This window comes from Cuculus canorus, chromosome 4 (genome assembly GCF_017976375.1).
Source record: "Cuculus canorus isolate bCucCan1 chromosome 4, bCucCan1.pri, whole genome shotgun sequence".
Taxonomy (NCBI): Eukaryota; Metazoa; Chordata; class Aves; order Cuculiformes; family Cuculidae; genus Cuculus; species Cuculus canorus.
In genome coordinates, this window is record NC_071404.1 from 72,980,320 (window position 1) to 72,999,720 (window position 19,401).

Below are 19,401 nucleotides of genomic sequence, written 5' to 3' on the forward strand. Positions count from 1 at the left end.
TTAACTCTTGCAATATATGTGGCAAACACATACAAACAAACAAACAAAAAGGAAATCTTCAGAAACAACATTATAGCTAGAGATGGATGAAATTTCTTGATGAATGAAAAATTACTTCAAAATTGGAGTCTGGGACATAGTAAAATCGTTTGAAAACTCAGGTCAACTTCAGTGAGTAGCTTTGTTCTGAAAACTGGGGTAAGTGAACTACTTTGCTTTGAAGTGGAGATAAGTAAATAAATAAAATATTTGGTTTCTTAAACCAGCATTACTATTTTCAAATAAATAGAAATTTAATTTCTAGTAGGGTAGAACTCTTGAAATCAAGATAGACATTCAGTTTTGTTGAACAGACAAAGACAAACCAAAGCATTTCACTTTACCCCAAAGGAAACAAGCACTGTGTTTAGAACATAATGAAATATTTTATTTAAGTGTAAATAAAATTTAACTTACACTAATTCACCTATTTCCCTGTCATGCTTACATCCCCCCTCTCTGGTTAAACTCTGGAAAAAATAATTATCCCATATGAAAATTCATTTAGTGGAAATCATTCTAATGAATCTCCACAGGTGTAACGTGGCTCCTTTTTTATAATTTAATCCATTATCATCAGTTGAAAAAAGAAGAAATTTCCGTACCAGCTGTTCAGTATTCTGAACATCTGCATGACAATAAATAGAAAATTAAACCACAAAGAACTTTTATCTAGGTAGTATATAAAGGTAATCTAGTGACATTTACCTGCAATAAATAGCACACTTTTTCCATTTTATTTCCCATTTGATGCTCACTTCATAAATTTCAGCTGTCAGAGTTCCTGTAATTGATAAACACTCCATAATAAAATAGGTAATTCTGGGAAGAATATGTGATAATAGTATTTAATAATTTAATTGTATTCTGGTTTTAATGCAAACAGGCCTTCATATTAAATACGGGCCACCTGACAAATTTCCACAATACATGGCTCAGATATATTAAAATGCACTTTGGAAAGCTGCCAATTAGTGATGCATTTAAGACTTCAAAATCAATTAATTCAGAAAATGCGACTGCAGAATAAATCTTCTATATGTGGACACTAGGACCCCTCTAGCTCAAAGAAACTTTAGAATCAAGTTGCCTACATTCAAGAGGTCATGCACCTTTCTTTAGGTGATAGTGGCCTTTTAGTCTTTCCAATTTCCTGATGTTCATTACTATAAAAATTAATCAAAATATGCAAACTTATTATTTATAATTATTAATTAGAAAAGGGGAAGGTGTTACTACTTAGCTGTGATATAATTTCAGTGGTTTCATAGGCAATTACATCTTATTAGGAAAACTATAATTGCTATCAGGTAAAATTAATTAGGAACTATAGAAACTAGCTTGGTTTTTCTTAAAGGCAAAGAAAGGTATGCCATTATTTTCATCTGCAAGCATTATCTTCATCCGTGAAAATGACTCTTTCAAAGTCAAACCTCTTCAGTCTAGTGTTTAGTGCTGGAAAGTGATCACACTTAAGCATGAGCAAAAATTTGAATGATTTGATTTAAAAAGTCCATAATCAAATCAATCTGAAATTATGTATGTGTGGTAACAGTGAACTGTTGATAGGATATAGATCGTTAACCATTAAAAACAGTCTTTGAATCCAACAGTGTGCAATGTATTAAGTAATGCAATTATGCTGGAGAAAACGAAAAAAAGGAGTGATGAGGTTTTGGACAGAGACAGAATATAGAATATTACTGGATCTGGGAAGTACAGAACAATGGAAATTGCAGAGGGTGGTGGGAGGATAAGGAAAAATAAATCAAAAGTCCTGTTACAGTAGAGCAAACATGAGAAAAGGGAAAATGCGTCCAAAAATCTTCAAGTACATAAAAGTGACATATCTCCATGAAACTCACATGTTGTACTTTTTATATTTTTAGATATGACAAATTAGTTCATGGGAGACACAGAAAGGAAAATCATTCAGCTTTTCATGACAGAGATAAAGAGTGCAAAAAAGAGCTCAAGAATACAAGACTAAGGGAGACAAAGACATCTAAAAAATGAACCAGCTGCCACACAAAGAGGTATTCATAACACTGCAAGCTTCAACATCATGTTTGGACCAAAAAGATATGAAAAGCAGTTCTATATTACTCAATGGACACTTGCAAGTCTTTCTTACTATGTTAAGTTCAGGGCAAATTCCCAGACATCTGGAGTCTGAGGGAAACTTCTTCACAGCTGAACACTAAATCAAAGCCCAGGGCCCGCTCCTGATAGGACAGACAAAAGGAATGACAAAGTCAACCTAGGAACGGTGTGCGTGAAAAGTCTGCTACCAAGGGCTACCTCACATTACGAGTAGCTTGAGGAAAAATTAGGAGGGTTTGAAAGAAACAGCTAAAGAATGGCTGGGGGAGGACTCAGGGGGGCTTATGCTGTTCTTGGTTTGAGGGTCACAAAGGTCTGTCATGAGAAGCAAGCTGAGAACCTGGCACATCACTTAAGCTAGGGTAAATGGCTAAATGGGGTTTTAGTCCATAGGTAAGAGGTACTAAGATGACAAAACTAGTACTGCTGGGATCTCTGAAAAGTGAACAGGCTGTCGTTATCTCCACTAAGACAGTGCTGTTTCCATAGATGTCTCACAAAAGGCTCCTTTACAGTGGTCCATTTTAGTTTCAGTCACCGGTGTCTCTGAAGGTGAAAACCTGTGTGTGCAGATCTGACTACTCTCATGTGCATGTAACGAACCAAATATTTAAGCTCAGACATGTTACAGATCATATATTTTTAGATGTGTACGATATGCAAGCCCAACTATTGACAATCCAACCCTTTCACACTGAGCAGTTTAGTATGTCTCCTTTCACCCTCCTTTCCCGTGCCTCAGCCCTACGTGAAAGCAAAGACAACATTCGGAACTAAGCTTGCTAAAAATTATTTTGTTCATTGCTACGCTTCAAGCACATATTAAAATATCATGATAGAGCCTTGTGACAGCAACATAGTACGTCCTAGAGGTTTTATTGTACTTACTGTTCCAGAGCATCACGTCTTTTAGTAAATGGCAAGGTATTGATGCCGATCTGGTCTCATCACAACATGTGTAACATCTGGGAGAACTGCCACTTGTCAAGCCAGCCAGGGTTCTGCTGACAGACAAAGTGAGCATTATACTGAAATGCCATTCCTCAGCTGTTTGCAGAATTAATTTCCCTGTAGAATTTTCTAATTAGTTGGCTCTTTCCAGCCCATTCCCTGCAGAGGAAGCAGAAAGGAAGCAAAAGGCTAGCACCTGCTCCTAAAGCTCTGGCTGGGAAAAAAAAATAATTAAATTTAAGGATGACATATACAGTAAGCATTTAGGCACTAGAAAGTCTTCTATCCGTGCAGCTGTGGGGATGAAGTAACTCTGTTTGAAAGCTTAGTGGAGATTCTTCTGTGGGGAAGAATTTCCAGTGGCTCACATTCCAGACAGTTAACCACATTACCGAGGGGAAGAAAAAGGGATTTGTTCAAGCATTAAGAACGATCTTAAAAAAAAAAAAAAAAAAAAAAAAGAGAAAAAAATAAAAGAAGGGGAAAAAAACCCACCAAACTGCTCTGTAGAAAAGACAGACAGATGAATCCAAACCTAAGGAGGATTCTACATGTAACACATTCAATCACTTATGGGTTATTTTTCAATCATGCTTTTTTCTATAGCTTCAAATTAAAATCCATTGTTATCTTGGAATGTAAGATAACATATTATCTTAGAAGTAACAACTAACAAAAGAGAATTTGTTCCTAACTAACTGGAGTGAGTCATAGGAACAAAAGAAATAACATGGTTATTGCTTTAAATTTAAATGAAGTGGCTCATTGTATGGGAAAAATACACGAGAGGTATTTCAGAGAAAATAAAAATAAGAACAAAACAGTCCAAGAAAAGCAGTTTGCATTTCTGACTACACAGGCACTTTCCCGAAACAATTTTAGATACTGACTATAAGGGAAGAATAGAATACATAAAGAAAAAAAAAATCTCTCTTATTATGGATAGTGGAACAAGCCACAATCACTTCAATAAGAGTTTTCGCTGTCTTTTCACAGCGACTGTACAAAATGTTAGCCCTTAAAAAGAACTAAGGTTTTAGAATAAGATTATAGGCATCACCTAACTAGGTCAATTTGCTGTATGTTTTGATCAGTGTGAATTAGGCCTAGAGATGAGTAAGAGTTATCCATTAACCAGCTAGGTGGGTTTTTAATTACACAGTATTGTCTGATTTTTATGTAATTCCAGAGTTGTTGTTTTGTTGAATTGGTTTTCTTGTTTAGTAGAACGAAGGCATGTATATCAATGCATCTATATATTTGCAGTAGGGGTATGCACAGTTAAAAGACTTTAGTTAATAACATAATGATTTCATGCATCAAGACCTAGTATTACATTTTTATAAACTCAGGATTCTACAGCACAGTTTTAGATAAACAAATGGGAGTGTAGGTAGGAGGAAAGGTTCTGTTAGACCAGAGGGAAAAAAGATAATATTTCCTGCCTGGGACAGACGCCCAGACTTTGCTCCCCACTCAAAGACAACTTTGAAATAAAAGTAATGAATTAAAAAGTGGAAGTGAAGGCAAAGCCATTCCTCCTTCTCACTGACAATGCTTACCAATAATTCTCTGGTATGCTGTTTGTCTGTGGAAAATTACTGTACGAGGGGCATATATCCTTGTCATATTAGGTAGTGGTAACATGTTAACTTCAAATGTCTACAATTATTTCATGTGGACTTCTCCCCAAAGCCTATATTGAAGAGGATAATTTCAAACTTCAGAAAACCAAAATAAACAACATGCATTTATGGTCCTTCGAAGTGGTGCAGTTAAATTCATCTGCGGCTTTGAAAATCTCCCGTGATATTTTAGTTTGGTCCATTAACTGCACCTGTTATTTCTTTCTCTTCTTTTTTTTTTATAGGGGGGAAGCAGGGAGGGGGACATTATTTCCCCTTCAATAACAAGCGTCTGGCTTTTTAGGGATGCATAGTATATTTTATTTCATTACCGCCTAGGCATTTCAAAGAAAAAAAAAAATCAAAACCTCTCATCCCATTATGTCCCCCTTTGAAATTAAAAGTACATAGTGGAAGGAGATTGTGTGCTTCAAAAGAAAAACAAATGATAACTTACTGAGAAACATAACATGAAACAATAAACCCATTTTCTACAGATAATGATCTAAACTAATCAATTTCATAGGTTTCTACTTATTTTTCACTTTGACAAACATGACAATATCATTTCTTAAAGGAAAAATGTTTCACTGAAATAATTTTGAATTACTTCTAATTTGGGTGTAGGCTTTCCATAAATATGAGAATATATAAGCTACTACAGGCAGGTTCTCCAGATCTCTAGCCTCAGTCACAGAATTGAGTAAAATTTAATTCAGCTGTGACTCATTCAAATAGTTGGGGTTTTTTTTCCTTAACAGGTGAGATGATAGTCAATAACAATTTGAGTCTAAAAAAGACATATTGTTCTCAGATAATTTTTTTTAAATAATAATAAACCTGAAGTCAAGAAAACAAGCTAAGAAAATCTTGGTTTGTTTGAGGAAATCATGTCTGCTTATTGACTACACAATAAAGTTAAAAAGATGTTTAAATATAGTTGTGTCAGTGACCTTTAAAAGCATGTTTTGGGTATTTTTATATTGGTTGCGTTCTATTTTGCTTTTGATTAGTTTTGATTAGTTTATGTGCAAATCAAAAACACATGAAGAAAAAGTCTGTAGAAGACTTCTGCATTATAGTACAGCTGATTCCTTCCTTCCTTCCTTCCTTCCTTCCTTCCTTCCTTCCTTCCTTCCTTCCTTCCTTCCTTCCTTCCTTCCTTCCTCCCTCCCTCCCTCCCTCCCTCAAAAGGGGCTACAGGAAAGCTGGGGAGGGGCTCTTTATCAGGGAGTGCAGGGATAGGATGAGGGGGAATGCTTTAAGCTGAGAGGGGAGATTCAGTTTAGATATCAGGAAGAAATTTTCCCTGTGAGGGTGGTGAGACACTGGCACAGGTTGCCCAGAGAAGTCATGGATGCTCCATCCCTGGAGGTGTTCAAGATGAGGTTGGATGGGGCTTGAAGCAACCTGGTCCAGTGGGAGGTGGCAGGGGGGTTGGAATTGGATGACATTAAGGTCCTTTTCAACCCAAACCATTCTATGATTCTCCTAGTTACCAAGAAGAGAAAAAAAATTCCTTCCCAAAAATTAAGAAAAATATTTCATAAAGCACTGAAGTTTAACATTAATCCGAACACCAGAATTAATGCCATTATCAATAGGTGTTATCTGCTTTTTAGGACAGCAAAACCTTGCCCATGCTAAAAGTGAAGGGCAGAAAAATACTGTCCTATAACTTTGACAAATATCTAACAGTGGTGAGCACAGTATAAGAATCCAAATGTAGGTTGCATGCTTTGATGTCGGTTCAGTGAGATCTTTCAAAGGCATGGGGTTACTGCGCCCTTTCCCTTCTTCTGCCTTCAGCTGATGGATTTTCCCTGCTCCAGAAGCAGCCCCAGACATACAGCGAGACCTTCTTGCTCGCTTGCTCACTCCCTATTTTTTTAATAATCTGTTTCTCCATCCAGATGATTCCCACTGTTTTCCTTGACCGTGCTTGTCTGGGCTAATGTTTTTAAACAAATGGCATGTGGCCAGATCCCAAGTTCCTGTGCAGACTCACTGACCACCTCTATTTACAACATGAGGCGCAGCAGCCTGAGAGAGGCTAACGGGTTGTAACATGCATATTAATATCACTTTACTTTTTCATAATCTTATCTCGAACAGCAAATCTATGTAGCTCAGGATATGAACTGCAAGTGAGAGATGAGGAACTGGTTGGTGCTTATCAGGAATGATGGAATTTGAGATTCTGAGATGAACGGGGGTTATTTTTTGGTTTTTTTTTTTTTTTTTAATGAGAGGACTGACTGATATTTATCAGTTGACCCCTGTTTCAGGTAATAGAGCAGTTAGCAGGGAGCTATTCATACTGATTAGATTGAGCAAGCTGGTATTCAGATTATCTTCTGATTTCCCCAGTATTATTTGTACAAGCTCTTTATTGCTCTGGATAATTCTCTGCTTCCTGGTTTAGGAAGTAGAACTGACATCCTCCTGGAGCACTGCTACCAGCTCACCGGATTTTATTATGTGAGACAACATAATGGTCATAGATTAACCCAGCCTCTTACTATTTTACAGTACTAAAATTATACTTCTGTGAAATCTGCTTTGTTCTAACCGGAGTAATACACAATTTGATCATCTAAGAAGGAGTTATGGTGCTGAGACTAATCAGGATATTACTTTTAACCAACATTTCTGTGGCTAAGGCAACTGCTGTCTTCCTTCAGGAATCAGTTTGTGTAACCAGAATGGCTTTCAACTGTTACACGTGCTGAAAGTCCCCCAAACTCTTCCGCTGTGTCTAGAAGGAGTCAAGATACTTTTCCTCACTCTCTCCACCACTAAACTCAGGGCCTGAAGTATCTTTGGATTTCTTTCCTCATTTACAGCTTGTCACTGTTTTTTCTCACTTGTCTGCCACAAAAGACCCTTGAAGCGATCTGTCAGAGGAGCATATCCCCAGCCCGATTTCCAAAAGCTCCTTCGTTGCATTTAGGAGCTTAACCCAAACAGACCCCGCAACGACAGGTGAGAGTCCAGCTAGAACAAGTAATGACGTATCTCACATGTACATTAGAATTTCTACTGCACCAGCAATCACATTTTCATTGACATTTCCTTTTCCACCCTGGTTATTAAACCTCATATTTCACATATCTGTATAGAAGGCCAGGTTTGGTTTTCATGAATGGGCCACGTTATGGGGGTTTTATGTTATTCAATCTCTTACAGGCTTTTATCCAAACCAAGCAACTAAAATAAAACATGGGTTCCTTCCCTGAGATGGTTTCATAGCCCAGCTTTCCAAATTTCTTCCCTACCACAAACACGCAACACAATTGTGCAACAGCCGAGGAAGGAATGGTGAGATCAGAGCCGTGACTGCAGACATCCTGACATGGGGATCTGGCAGCTATTCAACACAAACACAATTAGAGGACTTACCCTTGCGTGAAGTATTTACTTTCTTGATAGTCACCAGCCTTAACCTCTAGGAATGCTTACGAATCAGATAGTGTTCCTTGAGGAGGGCGAGCCTTTTCAAGTTCCTCTGTCTTGCTTTAGCCAACACAGATATAAAGAAGTAATAAATTCCACTGCATCGTACAACTTCTCCATGGGAAAGCATTTCAAAGGAGAGAAGAGTTGTGGTCTCAAAATCCCTGCCAAGGATTCAAGAACCAAAGATCACATGGTAGTTGCTTCTCTTCCCCTCTACTATCATCAGCAGGAAAAAAATAACGCCACAAGACACAAACTTTTAAATTCACACTAAGCATGGAAGTAGGGGCCTTCCAGCACCCCGCTTCTTGGCTTTGCATTGCAGTAGGCTTCTCTTGGCAGTAGTGATACCACAGAATGATGTCAAGGTTTTGCATGTCTTAGGAGAGTCATAGGATATGACTCTCTGCATAGTTCTTTGTGAGATAGATACAAAAAAAGGTTCATAATTCTAGAAAATGCAGCCTAATGTACACAGGTGTTATACAACTTACAAAACCGAAAGTGTGACACCACAACTATTTTGGTAGATTTATTCCCCTTGGTGGCAAATCCTTGGATTTTCACAGAGGTAACAAAATTTTGAAAATGGCAATAACAGCTGACCTTACAAAAAATGTTTGCTAGCAAAGTCGTCAAATACCACTCTGGGACAGCAGTTACAAGGAAAAAAAATCTTGTTCTAAAACATCCAAGGATTTAAATTAAAGCTGAATTGGTGACACAAAGGAACTGGACAAAAGAAGTACCCGTTGGTGTAAACTCAGGAGTGTAACACAACAATAATGAGGAGAAGGCTACTTAAGATGACACAGTGCAAAACACCATGACTACCACAGGTACTGCAGTTTTCAGAGACACTTAGTGGAGCAAATTAAGCAGCCTTAGCAGAGCACCACACCAAGGCTATACTACTGCTGGTAACCTGTGTAACTTCAGCTTATATTAGATATCTTGATATAGCAGAATAAAAATTCACAGAAAAAAAATTCAGAGCCCAGCTAACTGATATAACATAAAGCAAAACAACAATAAAAGAAAATTATAAGCATAGCTCCAAGTCAGAAATACTGAACTGAACTTAGAAAGTGCTGAACTGTGTGACCTGCCTGAGCAAATCCACCACCTCAGTGCTTTAGCCCTTAATTCAAGTAACAGCTTTCAAATTGCACCTTTGAGCAGCAGCTTAACAGCTGTAGGAGGAACAGTTGTGCAGCGTAGCTGCCTTCCCAAGTGACTGGAGGCACTTCTCCGTTGTTATTAACTTTCACAAATAACAACAATTTGAAAAGCAGTAAAGAAAGCCAAAAATATCAGATATCTGAATCCAGCCAGATGAGACACTCCCAAAAATATTTCTAACACTATGAAATTCCCCCCCCCACCTCCCCAAATATCCAGGGAAAAATTTTGTGTGGTACCAGAATAACAATAATGCCTTAGCTGGACCTGAATGGTGACAGAGTTCCAAGTAAAGGATCTATATTATTAGGGTGCATGTGAAATAACCAGGATTTGCTCAATTGACAAACTACCTGAGCATGGCAATAAAGTACTGTTACTAAAACATTTGCATCAAGCAAGCAAACACGACCAATAAAACTTATTTCTGGGGTAGCTCTCTTGACATCTGCAGACCTACCCCAGCCAGGCATTCATCCCAAAATAAAAAATTGGCAACCAACTATCAATGGTTTCTCTGGTCTTGACTTTTTGTAACTCTGCTGAAGAAGCACAATATAAATCTGCAACCCTGTATCCGGACAATAATTTAACTGCTTGCAGTCATTCTGGATGAAAAAAAAACCCAAAAACAAAAACCCAGAGAGATTTCAAAATCTATCAGGGTTATAAACAGAGATGTTACTTTCCCCTTTCCTATCCAGAACTGCCCTAATTGAAAGGATCAGTATCTAAAGCAACTGGTGCTGCCCTGCACATGAATCCCCTTTGCACCTCTTCCTTCTTATTTCTTCAGTGGTTTTATTAACATTAGTGACTTATCTAAGTATTAGAATGCTTGGCTGCTTGGAAGCTTATCAACGGCAAATTTTATGGGCTGTTTAGTGATGGAAACAGGAGGAGTTGGAGCTCTCCCCCCCCAGCTCCCTCGATATGGAAGTCTTCAAGAAGCTGTGGAATGTGCTCTCTGGTATTTTTGGTATCTTTAAAGTGTCAAGAGTGCAGAATTTCTCTTGTCAGTTGTCACAGTGTGACTCACAATTAGAGCCATCTGCTCTGCATCCACCTCCCCAGGGGCACCGCTCGTTTTTCACCAGTTTCCTGTTGTTGACAGCACAGTTCCTCCCTGTATCACTCTCCTCCAGCACCCATACTCCTCACAGACATTGCAACAGGCTTAAGCAGATTTCCCTTGGGAAAGCCTTTACCTTTGTTTTGCTAGTGATTGGGAAAAAATATAAACTGTTGAGAAAGCTCTGAAGACGGAGGCTGGGTTTCTAAAGGAACTGAACAAATTCCATTGATTTTTTTTTTTTTAGGAAGACTCCATTGTTTTTAGACCTCTCTCAAAACATCTCAGTATTTCTCTACATCTGTTTTTATTTCAAGCAGCGGAGCAGCTTGAAAAATGAAACATTGTGCTGAGTCCTCTTCAATATTTGAAGGAAATGGATGACTACTATGATCTAAGTATTAGTCAATTTTTTTTCAAATACTAGCAATAATTTTGAATAACAGACTTCAGATGGGGAACACGCTGCCTTCCTTCCCCCTCCACCCAATTAAGAAGGCAATTGTGCTACAGATTTTTCACACCATATTCTTAACCTGAGTGAAGCTAACCACCCCAAGCATAGACCCATGCTCCTCCTCCTGAGTCTGTGTGTGGGTTAATGCCTGAGCAATGCAGAAATACCACCTCTGCTGGGTATGCTGGCTGACCTGAAGCAGAGCATAGCTGCATGGTATAGATCTGCCTACAGCATTTTTCTAGGCCTTGTGGCCTAGAAGTTTTATTGCTCAAGCTCTGACCAATAGCAAGTGCAAGAGTTGGTCACCTATTACAGAAGAAAGAGTTGTTAAGCCACTATCCATCATATTTGAGAAGTTATGACAGTCTGGTGAAGTTCCAGCTGACTGGAATGAGTGAGCAACATGTGCTTGCAGCCCAGAAAGCCAAATATATCCTGGGCTGCATCAGAAGAAGTGTGACCAGCAGGTTGAGGGAGGTCATTCTCCCTCTCTACTCTGCTCTCGTGAGACCTCATCTAGAGTCTTGCATTCAGTTCTGGAGTCAGCACAGGAAAGACATGGACCTGTTGGGGTTTGTCCAGAGGAGGGCTGTAAAGATGATCAGAGGGCTGGAGAACCCCCCTATGAATACAGGCTGGGACAGTTGGAGTTGTTCAGCCTGAAGAAGAGAAGGCTCTGAGAAGACCTTATAGCAGCCTTCCAGTATTTAAAGAGGGTCTACAGAAACGACAGGGAGGGACACTTTTTCAAGGAGTGCAGTCATAGGACAATGGGTAATAGTTTTAGGCTGAAAGAGGGGAGATTTAGATTAGATATTAGGAAGAATTTTTTTCTTGTGAGGGTGATGAGACACTGGCCCAGGTTGCCAAGAGAAATTGTGGAAGCCCCATCCCTGGAGGTGTTCAAGGCCAGGCTGAATAGGGCTTTCAGCAACCCAATCTAGTGGAAGGTGTCCCTGCCCATGGCAGGGGGTTGGAACTAGATGATCTTTAAGGCCCCTTCTGAGCCAAACCATTGCATGATTGTATGAAGAAACTGAGACACAATAATATACACAATACTATTTTCAAGAATTCCTACACTAAGGGCTATATTCATTCAAAAATTCAGGAGGCTACAGATGTGGAGACACAATGCCTAACCTTTTAGGTGACCCTCTGTTGGATATGGAGTACATAGGGGCAAAAGCCTAAGTTCTCCATGCAATGAATGGGGAAAGTGAACGGCCATCTCAGAACCGGAATGAAAACAGGCTGCCACCTCTTCAATGTTTGCCAAATTGAATTGAATGGAAAATCAGATTAGATAAGATACTACTTTCCCTGGGAACACAGTTTTCCTGAAACTATCTCCAGCCCTGCAGGAGCATAGGGTCTTAGATACTGTCAGATACTGTAGTCATTTGTCCCTGTTAGGCCTGGCTTTGGTCATAAGGGTTGCTGTTATGTCTATTGCATAAGGAGCAGCCTAACAGAAAATTCAAGTACTCAACATAATATAAAATGCTCCTCCCACGATACACTGCAATTGTATACACGTAACACTTCTGTCTGAGGCAGCTCCTGGGCCCTGTTCTTGACAATACACTAGTGATAATCATTAATGTCTGTTGTGCTGAAAAACTCTGAATAAACTGATAAATCATCTTATTTCATACCACATCCTCACAATAAAGATTAGTTGCATAACTTCCCTGTGATTTCCTGGAATTTTTCCAGAACCAGTGATTGTCTTTTCCCAGGAACAGACTCTCTCACATATATTCAACCCCCTCCAAACCAGGGTTTAACAGACTTCAGATCATGATACATCTGCATTCATTCAGTCACATCACGTCAATACAATGCACAGAAGCCTTTCATTTACCTTCTAAATCAGGATAGCATAACAGCTGAAATATTTCTCACTGACACTGGTCTTCAGCGCAAAACTAAACTTCTCTTTGCTATTTCAACATTCCCTTCACCAGGATTGTATTTAAGGTCAACACAATTTGGGCCCCGGATCCACACTGCTGAAATTATTCAAAAAATATGAACTCCTGCCCATTAAATCAGGAAAATATGTTCTAAAGAAAAATAGAACACATCCTCTGTTTAAAAACACATTTCCAAAAAGCAACTCTAAACGCATCTCATAAAAATATTATGAAATCCCTGGTTCCTCCAAACAAGAGGAGAATTCTCTGCAGACTAGAATGTTTGTTGGGTAATCTGGTAAATCCAGACAGGGAGAAACTGGGAAAAGAAAAATGAAGTATTCCTTCAGTGTTCCTCAGGTTGCTCATCTATTATACAGCCCAGTTATGTACTCTGCATTCGTACTGAAGGTTTTCAGTGTTCTAGAGCTGGATTCCTACTCAAAACCAGCATTTGCTGAAGGCATGAAAACCTGGGTTCTTGTTCTTCTCTCCATGTCTTCCACTTACCTGTCCAAAGCCTGACTCAAAATGACTCAGGAAGATGTTCTGCCATTTCCAAAGTTAGCAGAATTAGATATGACAACCTACTCTTCAAACTTCTTTCTTTTCATCTGTGTTTCTTTTTCCTGCTCATTATACCCGTACCTTCAGCCCATTCACTACAGTAGTGTCCAAGCACTTCGATTACGGGATTGTAATTAAAGCTACATAGCTAAATAGCTTATTCTTAGCAAATAAAGTTATGTTTGCACCTGAGGTCACACCTGTGAGAACCTGTGTGTTCTAGAAGTAACATCCAGTCATGAAGACTGAGATATACTTTGAAATTTAATGGAAATGCATTGAGTTAATAGTACTTTGCAGAAGATCCAAATGGTAACGAGGCTGATTAAAAAAGCAAAATTACACCGAAGGACCTCTCTTTTCAAGCAGAAACTATTTAATGTATAAAAATTATTCTGACCCAGGGAACCTGGTTTTGTACTGAAAACCTCAAGCATTAAATCACAGATAGACGTGAGACCTTGCATTTTAATAATTAATTTCATAAAAGATCCCAAGAGCAATAGAAAGGTCATGAGAGCCATTTCAGTCCATGGGCAGTTAAGCAAGAGAATGCTTCAGTGACCTTTAGCCTTTGAGTGTTCTCCAGGACAGGGGAGTCTGGTGCTAAACGACAAATTGAGTTAGAAATATTTGAGCCATAAACCATAGTAAATCTTTTAGCACTTGAAACACCATGTGACACTCCAAACTGAGAGCAAATGAAGTGTTAGTCTATGCATGTTTAAAACGCAAGGAGGCTGTGTTTACTGGATTATCTATTTCTTAACCATGCCTGCTTTAGGATCCTTCACAAGCTGATGTCCAAAGTCCCACAAAAAGGAAACGATTTACAGAATGCTACTCTAGCATGATTTAAGAAAAAAATGAGTATGTATCTCCCCAAAAGCAAAATTATTTAGATTGCAAAGTCAAGGACAGCTAAATTAGGAAGTGGCAGATTTATGTGTGCCTGCATAACCTCTAGTCAGCCCTCTTGTAGGTCCTGTGCCCTGAGCAAGACAGAGGTCCTTTGGAAAAAATAGTATGTGATTATGCAATTAAAGACTATATCTTAACACAGTAAGAAGCTGACTTAAGGTTCTGTTGGCTGCTATGAATAAAACACTTCCCAACATTTAAGTTCTGGGTTTTGCAGTTTTAGCACAGAACTTCTGGCAAATGACATCTTCAGATGAATGAATGATAGGTGAAAATCTACTCTAGTATGATCACTGAGCTTTTGTTGCCACCAAGCAGCTTTCTATTTACCCGAGTTGAAGAAAGAAGTTTGTTAGGACTCACCTGGAAAAGAATGCTTTTCCTGCAATCAGAAGAATCACTACTGCCCTGTAGAGGAGTTGGCAGAAGATTTATATAAAGTTCGTTCTTCTTCCCTTGTGTCCTGGCCAGTGTTGTGATCGATGTGGGAATGACAACACTGAAACAAAAATTCTTGCTGCCCTAATCTGAATCTTACCACACACATTTTGCTGTCTTTGTTAATTACTCCAGTTTTCAAAGTCCTCAAACTATATTCCTAGCAATATGAATTGTTTCTTCCTAATGAGTTTTGTGAGCCTGCTCAGAATTCCTAAGGAAGATTCACATTGACAGGAACTGTAAGTATTACTACTAGAAGCTTTCTGATCAACAGGGTTACATGCTTCCAGGATGGAAATGGTCTGAAGAAGATGCCACCAACACTGCTGCCACTTCTTCATGCCAAGTCCTTCCAAGCCTGTCCTGTTCTGACATGATCCTTCCACAAGAGGAGAGAGCACGAACATTTCTGTGATTTCATCTACCCACAGAGTTCTTGCTTCTCCGCTAAAAGCATACAGCAGAAGCCAGTATAAACTTTGAATTGAATTTAGGTCAATGTAGTTCCAGTTATTTTCATCTCTTTTGTCTTTGTTTCATGGATTTAGTCAAGGAAATCAAATATTAAAAAAGCATGTCAAGTGCAATACTAGCTGAGTCCTTAAAAGTGCCAAATTAAAGAATGAAAATTTACTATAAAATTTGCCACACTGTGTAAATATATGAAGGTATAAAGTCATCATCCCACGAAATAATACAAAATGTGACATAGTTCTGAGGCATCATAGTTGCAGAGTGTCATCACTTTTAATTTCCTGACTTTTACACTTCTAGAAACTTAGCCCTTCTTCTGCACATGTGGCATTTTTGGTTGGAAAGTTAGCCAAAAACCTGTGCATTCTGAGAGTTATATGAACAAAACAATACCCTTGTCTAGATGTTAAATGTCAAGTAATATCTAGCCAGGAATAAATATTTACTTACAGATTTCAAATACTTCATAAAATAGAGGAAAAAAAATAATCTCAGGATTGGAAATATTTCCATAACAAAATTTTTCTCCAAAATATTGTGGTTCTCCAAAACACTGTGTGCTCCAAAACACTGCGGTGAACAATATAGGTGGAATTAGGACACTGTTGTCTTGACAACATCATGCAAGAAATGAAGGAAGTATTTCTGATTCACGAAAGAAAACTGCAGCATTATTCTTTTAACTGAGACTATTTCACTCAATGATCTCAAAACTGTTGCTCAAAATGAACCAGACAATTATCAACCAAGATGAGCACTACTTTGTGACTACAATGTTAAATTCAAATACTTTCATTGAAAAAAACAATACAAAGCAATGCTATAATAGGACAAACCGCTAAAGCTTGCAGAAGCTATACTGGGTGTTTTGGGGGCAAGTACAATGCTCATTTTTATGGATAATTATGTGGATAATCATGTGGATCCTGGGGCCTGTCAGCCTCACCCACAGTGCCAATCAACCTTTCTGATGGGTTTCAACAGGCCTCACTTTTGTTCATACCTTCTTGCACTGCTAAATCAGAGAAGGGATTAAGGAAAGTCCGGGACTAACATCTGGACCTCCCAGAACAGCAAATCTAGCATCAGGGCTCTTACCAAGCTGATCCTTCCAGGACAGAAAAATGTCCTGTCAATGAGGAACAGATGGAAGAAGAGCAGTGAGTATTGTAGACTGCATCTCGTAAGAGGTTAGCAGACAGGAAGGTCTGGAAGCCTTTGGACCTTGATGTAAAATTTACATCAAGGAACTCGGGGACCAATTCTGTGTGCAAAGTGAAAGGTGGCAAAGCCATTTACCTGTATCGATCGGTGCAACGTTTCACCATGGTGAGCAGACCTGATGAAAAGGAAATACTGTCACATGAAGGGCAAGAACTTCACTTTGCCAAAGAACAGCTTGAGAAAAGGTAGAGCCATCAGCACCGAGGTGTGTGTCATGCCCAGCAGGCAGCTTGACACAGAAGTCCTCAACTTTGAGAATGTTTTCACTTCAAAAGATCTCACTTGAATGCAAGGATACATGCTGGCAACAGCGGGCTCCTTTGAGGTACCTTTCCCCTTCTAGCTATATTTACCTAAGAAATTCCATGCACAGAAAAGAATGAGTGAAATGGAATATTCAGATAGATGATAAGAATGGTCTTTATTGTTATTTCTTTTTCAGCTAATGCCTTGGTTTTTTTTTTTTTTAGTCAAAGTCTGACAGTCATAAAAAGCTATTGTAGGTGCAGTCCAATGAAAAACAAACCACAGTCCTCCCTGCAATGCAGAGGGTAGGGATCATTATATTGTTAGAGTGCCATTTGGAATTCATGCAATGCATCCGCTTACTCTATTAAATTAAAGCATTTCCTGTCGCAATTTAGGAAGGATAAAGAAAATAGGTGCTATTATAAAAGCATTATTTGATTGTCCTTTTTTGTCTGCAAGCCATTAGAACATGGAAGCTTATATATTCGAATTGTACTGCTTTCTTACCTCCCATCCATTAGAAGCACGACATAAATGCAACAGGCTGCCCCTGAAGCCAGAAGCATTGCTGTAGATATACAAGCTGTAAATGAGACAAGGATCTGTCCCTAGTGTTTTGCATTCTGTTTTGCCCTCTCCGAGCTATGTATTCCTTGCACTGCAGGTTCCTAACTGTCTAGTTAGTCACTCCATTTTTCAGTCACCGCTCTTCCTGTGGGACCCTCCTGGGTGTCTGCTCCTCCCTGCATTCGATAAGGAGATTATTTGGAATGGAAGTAGACAAGCACAGGTGGTGGGACCACCTGCTGCAATCCCTTCAGTGCTTTTGGAGACTGTAATAGTACTCGAGTTTAACCTTTGTATTTCCTTTGGTTTTTTTCCTTTTTTTTTTTTTTTTTTTTAGTTAAAGTTAGTTTTTAATTCATTTATGCAGGGATCTGAAAGGAGGAATTATGATAAAAGGTACTGTTTCCTTGGTTCTGGAAAAGAAATTTGTTAGAATATCATACCCAGGGCAAGAGGCACATCCTTTGCATTACTTCTAAACATCTGGCAGGCCCAACAGAAGTGCAACCCAAAAGCTCTTTTTAAGGTGCATTCTCAACCTCTATTTCCCTTCGTTACCTTAGCAGTTTCATGTGACTTATTACCCACCTGCTCCTGCTGTCTCCCAGATTTTATATGGCCAGTAACAGAATATCTCGCTCCCTGGTTTGACTATGTTACAACAGTCGGATACAGCCTCAGTCTCAAATGACAGCCACAACAGTGATTTACACTGGCAGAGGCTTTTTTTTTAGTGTAAATTTCCTTAGCCACTCTATGTGGCACCTCGTGGCGTGCTCCCAAGCTCGCTGTAAAGCTCTCTGCCTCAAGAGCAGGGTGGAGTTGCACACATGGGCATTAGCATTACACCCCCAGTGCAGTTATGCAGTCCTGGAATCATAACAGACCACAATTCAGGAAAGTACGCTACTACCTTGTACGGCAAGCAGCAAAAGAATAAAAATAGAAGGCTCATTTTGATCAGATTTTTGTTTATACAACTAGTGTTGGTTCAAAAGAACCGTTGTTTTCCATGGACATCACTTGCTATAGTGAGACTCGGTCAGATATTCTCAGTTTAGTCCAAGAAGGAAGGAGAAATATATTAACTGGATGAAAACGTACAGAACACTGTTGAACACCAGATTTTAATAATGCAATTGGGAGTCCAAATTAGAATCAGCAAGAAAGACTTGAATTCCAAAAAGTACACCAACAAGGAATATCTAAAAGACAAATCGGTTTGAGAGAGATACTAGAGTTTGCAACCAGGGGGAATAAACAGTTTCTCAGCTTACTTCATGTTCAGCATTTATAACCGTAAAAACATTTTTTCTACATTTCTACACACGTTAGATTTCGGCATACATCTGGAAAAATTTGGTAAAATATACCTAAACAACTTTGTCTTAAAGTAAGGCTGGCTTTTCATTTTCATGCATATAATGCCCACTGTAGGAAACATTAACAAACTCTGAGACCATTTTATCACACGTACCTCTAGGAGCACAACTAGAAGCTCTGAATACAAAATAAGCTTTTCAGGTGCTCTTGTCCTAAGTGCTCTTTGGGGCCTGGCAGTCAACAAAAAAAAAAAGCAGTTTTATGAAGTCACTTGAGCATCTGAAGACGGAAAGTTTATGCTTGAGCTGATGTGCAATGTCAGTAAACTTGCTTTTCATCTCATTATTTGTTTCCTCTAACAGAAAACAAGGATAATTTTATTTCTTTCTGTCTGCTTTGACAGAAAAATGCCTACTCACATCATTATTCATTACTGAATGTTGCTTCATTTGCATTTATGTATGATATACCTTTGGGTTCGGAGGTGATATTTTGTAACATCTTATAGTCAGATGCATGCAGTGTTTCATTTGCATTGCACATGTCATCATTCACTGGGATCCCATAATTTTCCCCTGGAATTTATTCAACCCTTAGCTCTTAAGATGACAGAAAATTGGACTCCGCAAGCCAACAGCAACAGACTTAATTGAAAACACTTACATCTTCAGAGTACACCAATGACGCAAAGATTTACCTGTGGTTATGAAGGGAATGTACGCAGATTCTGTTTCACAAAGAAACACTGTGTATGCCATTCTCCTCAAGAGTGTGTCTTTTGTACCTTCAGTACCTACAGGAACGATCAGGAATGCACAGAGTTTG